We start from the raw sequence: 14,639 nt of genomic DNA on the forward strand, positions 1-14,639 counted from the left end.
AGTCAGTAAGTATTGCTGTTCGCTGGAGATGGCGAATGTTTCTGGCAGAAAATGCCGCGGGGGGGCAGTGTTGCCTTTAAATAGAACTATCATTTTAACATATACGAAGACGTATATTAATGACGACTTAACATAACACGTCTTGTGTGAATTTCTATTAAAAACTGGTGTTATAATTGTCTTTATTAGGTATAAGATTAAAGAAGTATACCAGAAATCTAGTTGTATGGAAAGAACTGACAACTCTCCGACAGACAATTAAAAATGAGGACTCCAGTGGCTATTTTATATAATAGTAAACGTGCTTAAAAGTGTAAACTGTAATGCTATAGTTTGAGGTGGTTATTAATAAGAACTCGGTCTGGCCAGTCTTTTAGTATAAACAACTTCTGTAGTGGGGCTGAATATACTGATAGCTTCATGGTCCACGGTAACTTCAGAACACATAATACCCTTTAGTGTATACTGAGTAGTCAGTATACAGGTGAAATTGTGATTTCTGTACTAAATGTTGTTAAAATTACTAGAGAATCAGACTGCTAAAATTTCATTCGGCCTCGAAGTTATCTGAAAAGCCTTATTAACATATATAGCAATTTCTATATTAGCATACTTAGCTACGACAATGAAATGACAGCCATGGGCTTAGCCTAGCGATTGTTCTTCATTTGAGAAGTGGTATGTTCCACATTTTGGTGACGAGTTTGTAATCAAGATAAACGTATACCTCAATATCAACAAGGACGGTGATGCAGTATTTGGAAAATGGACAAAGCCGCTGCATCATTGAAGCGATATCTTGTATTTTCGGTTGAACTCGCATTAGCTGGCAGTGTCTCCCAGTTAGCGTAAGTAACATAAGAAAAGTCTCGTGCGCATATTTCTGCAAATTACGCCGCTACTTTCGTGAGATTTCAGTAACAGTTTACTCCGTAGGGAATAGAATGGATTTGCAGATAAGGGGACGATTTTAAGTGGCGAATCTAGGTCTACCATTCTCTGACAATGAAATAGGCATCGGGACGCCTTATCTTCTCTAGGGACTAGGCCTAGTGCCCCATCGCTGGTAAGGTTGACAGAGGTAGGTCTTTATAAACCTATATGTAGTCTGTTGTCACTAATTAACCTCTTGTATATTACTTGTTAATGTCTTCAACATTTATATATATATATATCTATATATATATATATATGTTGGTATGTATGTATATATTTAGTATATATTAGTATATATGCTCGATAGAACAGTTAACGCATTCGTTCAGTCTAAGTTGATTTATGATGGATTATTTGTATAGTCATTTATTTTATGGTTCAATTTTGTTTTATAATTGTGGGCGTACACGTATAGAAATTAAGTTGGGTTTGTTTGTTTTCTGGCGCTTATTAGTTTTATATACAGTATAGGCATATATTTATATATTTGCGTTACATGCAATGAGGTTTATCTTGGCAAGAGAATGAAAAAAGGTATTTCAAGCCGTTTTTCAACATTGTGAATTTTCATTTATTTTATTAAATAACAAGGAACTTTTAATGGAGAGAAACAGTTAGACTGTTAGCACTCAGTAAGCTCTCTCTCTCTCTCTCTCTCTCTCTCTCTCTCTCTCTCTCTCTTACACACACACAGAGCAAGTGGATTATTCAATACCATCTGGTATATTGAATAACCAAAAACATGCAAGTGTCGACACATGTTAGCACTCTGCAAGCTCTCTCTCTCTCTCTCTCTCTCTCTCTCTCTCTCTCTCTCTCTCTCTTTCTCTCTCTCTTAGAGCTGGTTATTCACACTCTTTTACACTACTTAACTTCCGTGTTATGTTGATATCGGTACAGGTGAGTGGAGGGAGAAGCCATATTTCCACACCGTGAAATGCTGAACCTTCCGTTTCAGTTTATTGGCTTTTGAGAGCCAACGGTCTAAAAATGCAAGTGGCTAAATTGCCCGGCGTTTTTTCCTGTGATATTCAAGTTCTGGCGATAACTGAATGTCGTTAAAGGGCTCGGTAACTTTAAATTTACTTTTTATACAAATGGATTACACGCTAAGTACCCGTAAATACTAATGTGATCAAAATAATAATTGGCGTCACACCTAGGTTATTATTTTAGATCAATTTAGAGGCTAACCTGATTCCTCCTATATTATCGATGAACCAAGACTGTATTGATATCTTTGAATATTAATATTTTCAATTCAAAAGACTATTACTTTATAAAATTAGGATATAGTAAAAACAATTATTGTTACTTACTTATGTAACTCATTTATATAGAGAAATTAAAATTATCATTCATTAAGAGATAGCTCGATTCAGTTCAACCTTCGTGCGTGGTGCTCTCTCTCTCTCTCTCTCTCTCTCTCTCTCTCTCTTCTCTCTCTCTCTCTCTCTCCTCTCCTTTTACAGGACTTTTCAATACCGACGGTTCAAAATCTTCTCTAGTCTGCCTTTTATTTATGATTTTCATTTCCGAAAATCCTGAAAATTTCTCTCCTCTCTCTTCTCTCTCTCTCTCTCTATCTCTCTCTCTTCCTCCTCCTCTCTCTCCTCCTTTACATGACTTCATATCCGACGGTTCAAAATCTCTCTCTAGTCTGCTTATCTATTTATGATTTCATTTCCGACAATCCTGAAAATTTCTCTCTCTCTCTCTCTCTCTCTCTCTCTCTCTCTCTCTCTCTCTCTCTCTCTCTCTCTCTCTCTCTCTCTGTTTTTCCCATTTCTTACAGTAATGAAAACTTAAAATTATTTCTCTGGCTCTCTCATGCCAAACTGATTAGTAAATATTTTAACCTCCACATAAGGCTGACAATGTCGTCGATCGCCTTACCTTATATTGTCAAAACAGATGGTGGACTACCATTTCTTTTATCTCTCTCTCTCTCTCTCTCTCTCTCTCTCTCTCTCTCTCTCTCTCTCTCTCTCTCTCGTTGAAATTTCGTAACCAAGTGCATTACAGTAAATATCTAAATAAAACAGTACATACATTAATATAAATACAATATTTATAAAATAATTTTGAAAAAATCGTTACAAAGGTGTTACAGTAACGACACTGTGATAGACTATATCTCGAAAAGCGTATTCTAACATTTGAACATGTTATTGTTTCAGTTACATTTTTTTATAGGCATCTCTGCTGTCCTTCTTGCATTAACTTTTGTAACAATGAAAGCATAGATTGTTTCCGTATCCTTGTTTTTAATTCAAAGAGACCAAGTAAGCGCTGTAGTAATAGGCAGAGGGCGTTCATTGTATAAACAGCAATTTGTTTTAACTAGTACCTCATTAAACCATATACATACAAACCTACGGTGGTCTCATGAATGGGTAAATATACATGCAAATGATTGTCTGTTTCGTCACATTATCACAGCCTACTTTGGAGGACTCATTAAATTTAGAATTTAAAAGTTGACCAAATCTTTATGAAAGCAAACTAGATATACCCTCTCCCAGCAACTGGTTTATGGGGAGCCTCTAAACTCCATACACATGCTTAGTACTATCATTCGGAAAACTATACTCTGTTTTTTTATCTGTCCACCGACTGTGTGTTTGCGTATGGTAACCACTGCGTCCGGGCTTTAGATAGTTACGCTATGTAAAAGTTTTAGGTAAATAAAATATTTGGGTGTACATTTGCAACTGAAAAGTGTTTAATAATTTACTGTATGCGAAATTACACCGTTAATATTCGAAATAGGATACTATTAGTATTGTTGAATGTAAGCTGAATGTAACTTTCTAAAGCCCGGGACGCAGTGTTACCATACGCAAACACCACAGGCGGGTGGACAGATGGTAAAAAAACCGAGTATAGTGACATTGGAGCAATAGTCTCATGAGCAAGTTGTTTATTGCGTGTAGGCTTATAACTATACTGGATTAAACAATCAACTGTTCAGTCTTACATAGTACAAAGTTATTCTGAATTTTTCTCCAGTATTAGGCTTAGAGGTAATTACCGTACTTAACTGAGTTGTATTGTAATGATGGCCACTTTAGTCGTTACATTATTAAAAGGAGTAGAGGTAAAAAAACATTTTTATTTGATTATACTTAAGGTATTTTGAGTCAAGATTTGATTTGTTATTTTTTTAATAGACCACTCATGTATACTTTCCTTATTTCCAAAGGAAGTATAATTATTCCATTGAGAATATAAATGCAAGTGTTGTATAATAGCGTTAATTCAAACATTGTACTGTAAGCAAACGAACTTTAATTTTTAATTAATACTTAAGGCATTGCAGGGTCTAAAAGGTGTCAAATCTTTACCGATTATCTGCATTTAAGGTTCAACGCAACCTTTGCAACGTGACACGTAAAATTACAAATATCTCAGATATCAACGTGTAGCCGTTTGAGCTTATGTATGCGTTCGTTAGAGTGCGCCATCGCTCGCGTTCGCGCGCTGCGCGCGCGCGCGCGCGAGTGAGAGAGAGAGAGAGAGAGAGAGAGAGAGAGAGAGTGAGAGAGAGAGAGAGAGAGAGAGAGAAGGGAAAGGGCTACTGGTTATTATATGTAATCCGATTACAGACCAACGGTTACAGATTAATTTACGTGCAAATGGAAAGGCGGATTTCCTTCAGCAAAATGCCTTTGAGTTTCATTTTGAATGAAGAACAAAAAGGCACGACTGGTTTTATATGCATGTGTGAATATTAGAATAACCAAGATTGAAAAAAGATGCATTTGTCTATGGTGCGATTATGTTTATCTTTTGATTCAAAAGTTGAATTTTATGCGACGTGAGGTACTTTTTAAAAAAAATCATGCAAATGTTCTGGTACTGTATACTCCAATTCTGGGGTCCTTAAATCTTTTGAAAAGGTCTTTGGCCTTTGGGAAACTGTTGTAGAAATTATACAAGTGCAATAACGCAGCAGTTAGCTGTTATAAAGTTTTAAATATGAGGGTCAACTGGTTTTAGCGTCGGCGAACCATTGCGTTGATACATGGCCGTATGAAATCATTCCACATTTGCCCTTGTTAGGATGGGTAATAATGGGCATGGGAGGGTATTTGTCATTGTTTGAAATACTTCTCTGTTTTGGTCACTTTCAGAATTTTATAAACGTTGTTCCGATCCCCTTGGCTCTCTCTGTCTCTTTTCTCCCTTGCAGTGGCCTGCCTCTCTCTCTCTCTTCTCTCTCTCTCTCTCTCTCTCTCTCTCTCTCTTTCTTTCTCTCTCTCTCTTGCAGTGCCCCTCTCTCTATCTCTCCCCCTTGCAGTGGTCTCTCTCTCTCTCTCTCTCTCTCTCTCTCCTCTCTGTCCTCTCCTCCTCCTCCTCCTCCTTCTCCCTCCTACAATGGGGCTTCTCTCTCTCTCTCTCTTCTCTCTCGTTCTATTGCAGTGGTCTCTCCTATTTTTTTCTCTCTTGCAGTTGGCCTGCCTCTCTCTCTCCTCCTCTCTCTATCTCTCTCTTGCAGTGGCTGCTCTCTCTCTCTCTCTCCTCTCTCTCTCTCTCTCTCTCTCTCTCAGCCTCGGCCATCGTAAGCCGCATAATAAATTCCTCGGATTGAGGTCAGCGCCTTCTTCTTCTAGTTATTTTTCCATCTTTGCATTTGAATCCCGTCGTTACACAATCACTCCCCAAAGTCTTGATGAGCCGTTGCAAAGATTAAGTATCTCATGAGCTTTTTTTTTTCTGAGCGCATGTGTTGTTAAAGCTCTTTTGGGGTTTTTTGGCGCTTTAAGACTTATGAGATATTAAGTGACAATGTATTCATAGCGCATATTTCACTATTATGCCAAGTACTTTGAGTCAAGTACAAGATAAATATTGTGAATCTTTATTCTTTGATATTTTATCTTAAATGGAATATCTCGCAACATGGTATTTCACAAATGGACAAAACTTGCAGCGAAGTTTTGCATAACGCTGCCTTAACATTTATATGTTCTGAGAAAGTCTCAACTGCGAGTCCATATTTCATGAATGAATGGTCCCGTAATTTTGTATTAGAGGAGATAAGAGAGAGAGAGAGAGAGAGAGAGAGAGAGAGAGAGAGAGAGAGAGAGAGAGAAGAGTCACGGAAGAAGTTGTCACTTGACTGCAAGTAGGTCACGGTTCCTCATTGGACGAGTGGGTGACGTGCTCACCTACGTACTCGGTAGCTGCGAGTTCGATTCTTCGTTCTGCCAACGTGGAGTCAGAGGATTTTTATTTCTGGTGATTAGAAATTAATTTCTCGATATAGTGTGCTTTGGATCCCACAATAAGCTGTTGGTCCCATTGCTAGGTAAACCAATGGTTGCTAGCCACGTAAAAATATCTAATCCTTCGGGCCACCCCTAGGAAAGCTGTAATCAGTTCAGTGGTCTGGTTAAATTAAGTTATACTTAACTTAGGTCATGCTTAGTTTTCGTAGGGACTCAACGACGTAATCTGGAGATCTTTCCAATTAATGTTTTGTTCTATTCATTTCTTTGAATATCACAAACTGCCTATTTATTCTAAAAAAAGTTTATTTTAAGATGCTCTTATAGCCCATTCTATTCAATGTCATTTTCTGGACTTCAAAAATGATAAAAAAAATTAAGTGTCCGTTCCGTTGACCCCCTCATGAAATCATTTTCGCAAATAAATATCATGACAAAAAAAACATAGCAACTAGTGTCCTAATGTTGAGAATATCATAGATACTTAGTTCTTATTAAGGACCGTGTTGCGCATATTGCCAAAGAAACTAATCAAATTTGATTTCCCATCAGAATTAGTTTATTGTATTTCCTATCAAGGTTTGCTGCGTATATCTTAAAGGTAAACAGAAAAATGAAAAATCTGAATTATAAACCTGCTCACCATTAACACATTTAGGCGACAAATTCCAAAGAATTCTGAATTCCAATCTAGTTACCATCGAAGGGTTGTTTTAAATTTTTAGATAATAAATCCCTGAGATTTCTGCAGTATAAATCAACTGCAATAAACGTTGAAAAATTAACAAGGAATAATAAAAGATCCCTTCGAGGGAAGTGGAAGTAAATGACGACTATGAATGATTAAATAGTTAAATAGAGACGAATTGGGAGACAGGGAATTGGTTCTTCGTTTTCGTCAAGTGAAAAAAAACAGGAAATTTTGAGAGACGAATTCCTCTTGTCAAAGTCAGTCACTCAGTCGTTGTAAAATGACTTATATTTCTCTTTCCATTTCGTCTCTCTCTCTCTCTCTCTCTCTCTCTCTCTCTCTCTCTCTCTCTCTCTCTCTCTGTCTCAATTGCTTCAATCCACTCAGATTTCAGTGCGGGGTGTTTCCAACCTTGTGGTCCTCTTAGGGGGGCAGTTGCCGTCAGTGCACCTCATATGGTGCACTGTAGGCGTTACTATTCTTTGCAGCGTCCCCTAGCTGCAGCCCCCTTCATTCCTATTCCTTATATTTGGTGGCTCCAAAAAGTATTCTGTTCGCATATTTGGAAGTTATAGTTCTTGAAGTAAGCTTTTCAATTAGTTTCACATAAACTGATAAATTATGTTTGTAGTTGGTCTTCCCTGTGTATTTCTTCATTTTAACATCTGTGATAACTGATGTGAAAAGAATTTGAAAAAAGTGTTTGGGAAAGAGAGAAAGAGAGAATTCTTAAACAACGTCACCTAATTACTGTGAATAATTACTTTTTTTATTCACACTTGCCACTTCATTTGGTTTAAAAATAAAGAGGAAAAGCGACGATTTGCAATATTCTTTAATATTCTAAAATCACTAGGTGTAGACGAGCTTGCTTGGGAAATTTGTCAATGTTATCACGGGAAACAGACGATAAAACTCACGGAGGAAAGATATGCAGGAAAAATGGAAGGAGAAAAAAACGTGAAATAAATTTTTGCAAAACTGTACAGGAGAATTTGCGAGGAGAAAATGCTTTTAAAGCGGAGAATGTGATGTGGAAAATGTGCCTCCGAAACTATAATAATGGAAAAACGGTCTTAAGATCGAAATTTTTTCGTTTTCTCTTGAAAAAAGGTATAGAAGTTGGATGTTGTTGTTTTAGATTTAGGTGGCCTTATGCCAGCACGGGCTCTTGCTCCTAGGGCAGCCCGTCAAGAAGTTGGAATGAATAATTTTAGAAGCGTGAGCAGCCGTTGACTCAACGTTTATCTTTATTGATGCAATTTGTCGTTAATATTTTATTATAATGATTATGAGACTGAACAAGTATTCACTTATGAATTGCTTGAAGTGCTCTCTCTCTCTCTCTCTCTCTCTCTCTCTCTCTCTCTCTCTCTCTCTCTCTCGAAGTTAAGCTTAAAATTTGCAGATTTACAGTTCGTGATGGAATTTTTCTTTTTTATGAAAGAGTAATAGTCTATTTTCTCCAGTTTACATTTGATTTGATATTAACGTTTAATCTGCCATTGGGTAGCCCAGGTAACCAATTTCCAATTGCAGACATTTAATTAACCAATAAAGTGGAAATTATATTTTGAGTGTTTCTGTTTATTATATATTTGTATATCTTTTCTTTTGCTTTCTCCTCCATCCATTTTCTTTTAATTTTTTATGCATTTTTACCTTACCATCTTTATCCATCTCTTTCCCTTTCCGTTTATCTCGGATATTTTATAAATTTCTTTCCTTCCTCACATTTCCTTTGCATTTTCCCTTTGTTTTTACTCTCCTTCGCCCCAACATTCATTTGTCTCAATCGGCGTCCCCCCCCTCATCCTGACTGACGGTTTTTACGCCCAGACAGGAAGGTTTGTTGAACACGCCTCAATTTCCAAGAAAACGTCTCTAGACCAGAAGGAAATTCCGTTGTGCCTTGGTTACTTCAATTTTCAACAGCTTTTGGTCTTATTTCTGCCTGATGGAAAATATGGAAATATAGTCGTTATGGTCATAGAACCATCTCATAGGATCATTCACGAACTAATCTCGTCGCCAACCGCAAACGGAATTGTGAACACAGCTATTGCACTTGAACGCACCTCTTGTCACCGAGTGTTATAGTAGATTCACACCAACCGTGCATTTGATGTCTAGGCCAGTTCCTTACAACGCTCCTGATTGGCTGTTGATAAGCCAGTGACGGGGCTGGGAAACTCTCCAGTCTCTCTCGAGAGTTCAACTAGACATGATGTATGTTCAGTCTCTCCTGAAATATACATCTTTCAGGAGAGGTGGAACATACATCCTGAGTTTTCCAGCCCTGTCATTGGCTTATCAACAGCCAATCAGGAGCGTCGTAAGGGACTGGCCTAGACGTCAAATGCATGTTGATGTGAATCGACTATAGCTTCCAGTGTTGTTTCTCACGCTCCATCAGCTGATTGCAGCTGTCGTTGGGGAATTAGCTTAGCAATTCCATCTTTGCATGAATTAGCATGCAAAGAGGTAATTAATCTTTGTATTCCCGTTTCGTTATTCTTCTGTATCAAACGGACCAAAAGCATATGATATTTTTCTTATATATATAAAAGGAGGAACCATCATAACACAGTATCCATTTAAATGCATGAATGGGTGAGTTTATTTGTTTTGGTGCATTTTTTTATATCCTATTTGTCATTTCATTGGAAGAACTGCGTTTGAGATTCGTTATATTCGTCCAGATGGACGATGTGTCAATAATAGTAGTTTGATGGAAAATACGACCGGCTGAAACAGTTTATGTTGACTCTGCATGAAGATTTTATATTTACAGAATATATATATATATATATATATATATATATATAGATATATATATATATATATATATATATATATATATATATATATATGGGAAATAGAAATATAGAACATTGGGCTCCAGACTGCTGATATATATATATATATATATATATATATATATATATATATATATATATATATATATATATATATATATATATATATATATATATATATATATATATATATATATATAATATATATATATATATATACTGTAAATATAAAACCTTCATAAAGAGTCGACATAAACTGTTCCAGACGGATCGTATTTCCATCAAACTATTATTGACACATCGTCCATCTGGACGAATATAACGAATCTCAAACGAAGTTCTTCCGATGAAATGAACCAATATCGTATAAAAAAATGCATCAAAACAAATAAACTCACCCATTCATGCATTTAAATGGATACTGTGTTATGATGGTTCCTCCTTTTATATATATAAGAAAAATACCATATGCTTTGGTCCGTTTGATACAGAAGAATAAACGAAACGGGAATACAAAGTGGGGGTTATTCTATTTGGAAAGTGCTACTGAGGATTTTGAAAAGAAAGAAAGAACATCAGAGCAGTAGTTGGCCTCCTTAAAATACAATAATCATCATCATCATCATCATCTCTACAAGTGTAACGCTGCTGAAGTAGCCATTACTTTTAAGAAAGTATGCTTGAGAGAGGGTCTGCTTCTCAAGTACAATGATAATAATTATAATAATAATAATCGAGCAGACTAAGATCCTCTGGGACTATGGTATCACAATAGATAGGGTGATACGTGCCAATAGGCCAGACGTGACGCTGATTGACAAAATTAAGAAGAAAGTATCACTCATTGATGTCGCAATGCCATGGAACACCAGAGTACAAGAGAAGGAGAGAGAAAAGACTGATAAGTATCAGGACCTGAAAATAGAAATAAGGATATGGATATGTCAATGAAAATTGTACCCATAATCATAAGGACACTAGGGACAATCCCAAAATCCCTGGAAAGGAACCTACACCGCGCCAGAGGTTGCCACAGTAGTATATGCAAGTATTGAGCCCATTATGCATTGCATAACCCATATTTTGCATATATGAAAGGCATTGAACTTACGCGTTTTTACGCCGCGCCAGAGGTTGCCACAGAAGTATATGCAAAGTATTGAACCATTATGCATTGCATAAACTATATTTTGCATATATGAAAGGCATTGAACTTACGGGTTTTTACACGACGCCAAAGGTTACCACGGTAGTATATGCAAGTATTGAACCCATTATGCATTGCATAACCCATATTTTGCATATATAAAAGGCATTGAACTTACAGGTTTTTACACTGCGCCAGAGGTTGCCACAGTAGTATATGCAAGTATTGAACCCATTATGCATTGCATAACAAATATTTCGCATATATGGAAGGCATTGAACTTACGGGTTATTACGCAATGCCAGAGGTTGCCACAGTAATATATGTAAATGCAAGTATTGAAACCATTATGCATTCCTAAACCCCATATTTTGCATATATGAAACGCATTGAACTACGGGTTTTTACGCCCACGCCAGAGGTTGCCACAGTAGTATATGCGAGTATTGAGCCCATTATGCATTGCACTAACCCATATTTGCATGTATGAAAGGCATTGAAACTTACTGGGTTTTTACGCCTCGCCAGAGGTTGCCACAATAGTATATGCAAGTATTGAGCCCATTATGCATTGCATAACCCAGTGTTTTGCATATATGAAATGGCATTGAACTTACAGGTTTTTACGCCGCCGCCAGAGGTGCCACAGATAGTATATGCAAGTATTGAGCCCATTATGCATTGCATAACCATGTTTTCCATATATGAAAGGCATTGAACTTACGGGTTTTTACGCCGCGCCAGAGGTTGCCACAGTAGTATATGCAAGTATTGAGCCCATTATGCATTGCATAACCCATATTTTGCATATATGAAAGGCATTGAAACTAACGGGTTTTTACGCCGCGCAGAGGTTGCCACAGTAGTATATGCAAGTATTGAGCCCCATTTATGCATTGCAAAACCAGGTTTTTGCCATATATGAAAGGCATTGAACTTACGGGTTTTTACGCCGCGCCCAGAGGTTGCACAGTAGTATATGCAAAGTATTGAGCCTTATGATGCATGCATGCAACCCATGTTTTGCATATATGAAAGGTTTATGAACTTACGTGCCCCATATTTTGCATATATGAAAGGCATGCACTTATGGGTTTTTACGCCGCGCCAGAGGTTGGCCACAGTAGTATATGCAAGTATTGAGCCCATTATGCATTGCATAAACCCCATACTTTGCAATATAAAGAAAGGCATTGAACTTACGGGTTTTTACGCCGCGCAACAGGTTGCCACAGTAGATAGCAAGTATTGAGCCCATTATGCATTGCATAACCCATACTTTGCATGTATGAAAGGCATTGAACTTACGGGTTTTTACGCCGCGCCAGAGGTTGCCACAGTAGTATATGCAAGTATTGAGCCCATTATGCATTGCATAACCCATACTTTGCATGTATGAAAGGCATTGAACTTACAGGTTTTACGCCGCGCCAGAGGTTGCCACAGTAGCATATGCAAGTATTGAGCCCATTATGCATTGCATAACCCATACTTTGCATATATGGAAAAGGCATTGAACTTACGGGTTTTTACGCCCGCGCCAGAGGTGCCACAGTAGCATATTGCAAGTATTGAGCCCATTATGCATTGCATAACCCATACTTTGCAATATATGAAAGGCATTGAATTACGGGTTTTTACTTTCCGCGCCCAGAGGTTGCACAGTAGTATATGCAATATTGAGCATTATGCATTGCATAACCCATACTTTGCATATATGAAAGGCATTGAACTTATGGGTTTTTACGCCGCGCCAGAGGTTGCACAGTAGTATATGCAAGTATTGAGCCCATTATGCATTGCATAAACCCATACTTTGCATATATGAAAGGCATTGAACTTACGGGTTTTTACGCCGCGCCAGAGGTTGCCAAAGTAGTATATGCAAGTATTGAGCCCATTATGCATTGCATAACCCATACTTTGCATATATGAAAGGCATTGAACTTACGGGTTTTTACGCCGCGCCAGAGGTTGCCACAGTAGTATATGCAAGTATTGAGCCCATTATGCATTGCATAACCCATACTTTGCATGTATGAAAGGCATTGAACTTACGGGTTTTTACGCCGCGCCAGAGGTTGCACAGTAGTATATGCAAGTATTGAGCCCATTATGCATTACGTAACCATGTTTTGCATGTATGAAAGGCATTGGAACTTAGGGTTTGGGTTTTTACGCCGCGCCAGAGGTTGCCACAGTAGTATATGCAAGTATTGAGCCCATTATGCATTGCATAAACCCATACTTTGCATGTATGAAAGGCATTGGGAACTTACGGGTTTTTACGCCGCGCCAGAGGTTGCCACAGTAGTATATGCAAGTATTGAGCCCATTATGGATTGCATAACCCATACTTTGCATGTATGAAAGGCATTGAACTTACGGTTTTTACGCCGCCGCCAGAGGTTGCCACAGTAGTATATGCAAGTATTGAGCCCATTATGGCATTGCATAACCCATACTTTGCATATATGAAAGATATTGAACTTACGGGTTTTTACGCCGCGCCAGAGGTTGCCACAGTTGTATATGCAAGTATTGAGCCCATTATGGCATTGCATAACCCATACTTTGCATATATGAAAGATATTGAACTTAGGGTTTTTACGCCGCGCCAGAGGTTGCCACAGTTGTATATGCAAGTATTGAGCCCATTATGCATTGCATAACCCATACTTTGGCCATATATGGAAAGGCATTGAACTTACGGGTTTTTACGCCGCGCCAGAGGTTGCCACAGAAGTATATGCAAGTATTGAGCCCATTATGCATTGCATAACCCATACTTTGCATATATGGAAGGCATTGAACTTACTGGTTTTACGCCACGCCAGAGATTGCCACAGTAGTATATGAAAGTATTGAGCCCATTATGCATTGCATAACCCATACTTTGCATATATGAAAGGCATTGAAACTGACAGGTTTTTTACGTCGCGCCAGAGGTTGCCACAGTAGTATAGTATGCAAGTATTGAGGCCCATTATGCATTGCATAACCCCATACTTTGTTGCATATATGAAAGTCATTGAACTTACGGGTTTTACGCCGCGCCAGAGGTTGCCACAGTAGTATATGCAAGTATTGAGCCCATTATGCATTGTATAACCCATACTTTTGCATATATGAAAGGCATTGAAACTTACGGGTTTTTACGCCGCGCCAGAGTCTTGCCACAGTAGTATATGCAAGTATTGAGCCCATTTTGCATTGCATAACCATAACTTTGCATATATGAAAGGGCATTGAACATGAGGGTTTTTACCGCCGCGCCAGAGGTTGCCAACAGTAGTATATGCAAGTATTGAGCCCATTATGCATTGCATAACCACCCATACTTTGCATATATGAAAGGCATTGAACTTACAGGTTTTACGCCGCGCCAGAGGTTGCCACAGTAGTATATGCAAGTATTGAGCCCATTATGCATTGCATAACCCATACTTTGCATATATGGAAGGCATTGAACTTACGGGTTTTTACGCCACGCCAGAGGTTGCCACAGTAGTATATGCAAGTATTGAGCCCATTATGCATTGCATAACCCATACTTTGCATATATGAAAGGCATTGAACTTACGGGTTTTTACGCCACACCAGAGGTAGCCACAGTAGTATATGCAAGTATTGAGCCCATTATGCATTGCATAACCCATACTTTGCAATATGAAAGGCATTGAACTTACGGGTTTTACGCCTCGCCAGAGGTTGCCACAGTAGTATATGCAAAGTATTGAGCCCATTATGCATTGCATAAACCCATACTTTGCATATATGAAAGGCATTGAACTACGGGTTTTTACGCCTCG

The sequence above is a fragment of the Macrobrachium nipponense genome, chromosome 19, assembly GCF_015104395.2.
Source record: "Macrobrachium nipponense isolate FS-2020 chromosome 19, ASM1510439v2, whole genome shotgun sequence".
Taxonomy (NCBI): Eukaryota; Metazoa; Arthropoda; class Malacostraca; order Decapoda; family Palaemonidae; genus Macrobrachium; species Macrobrachium nipponense.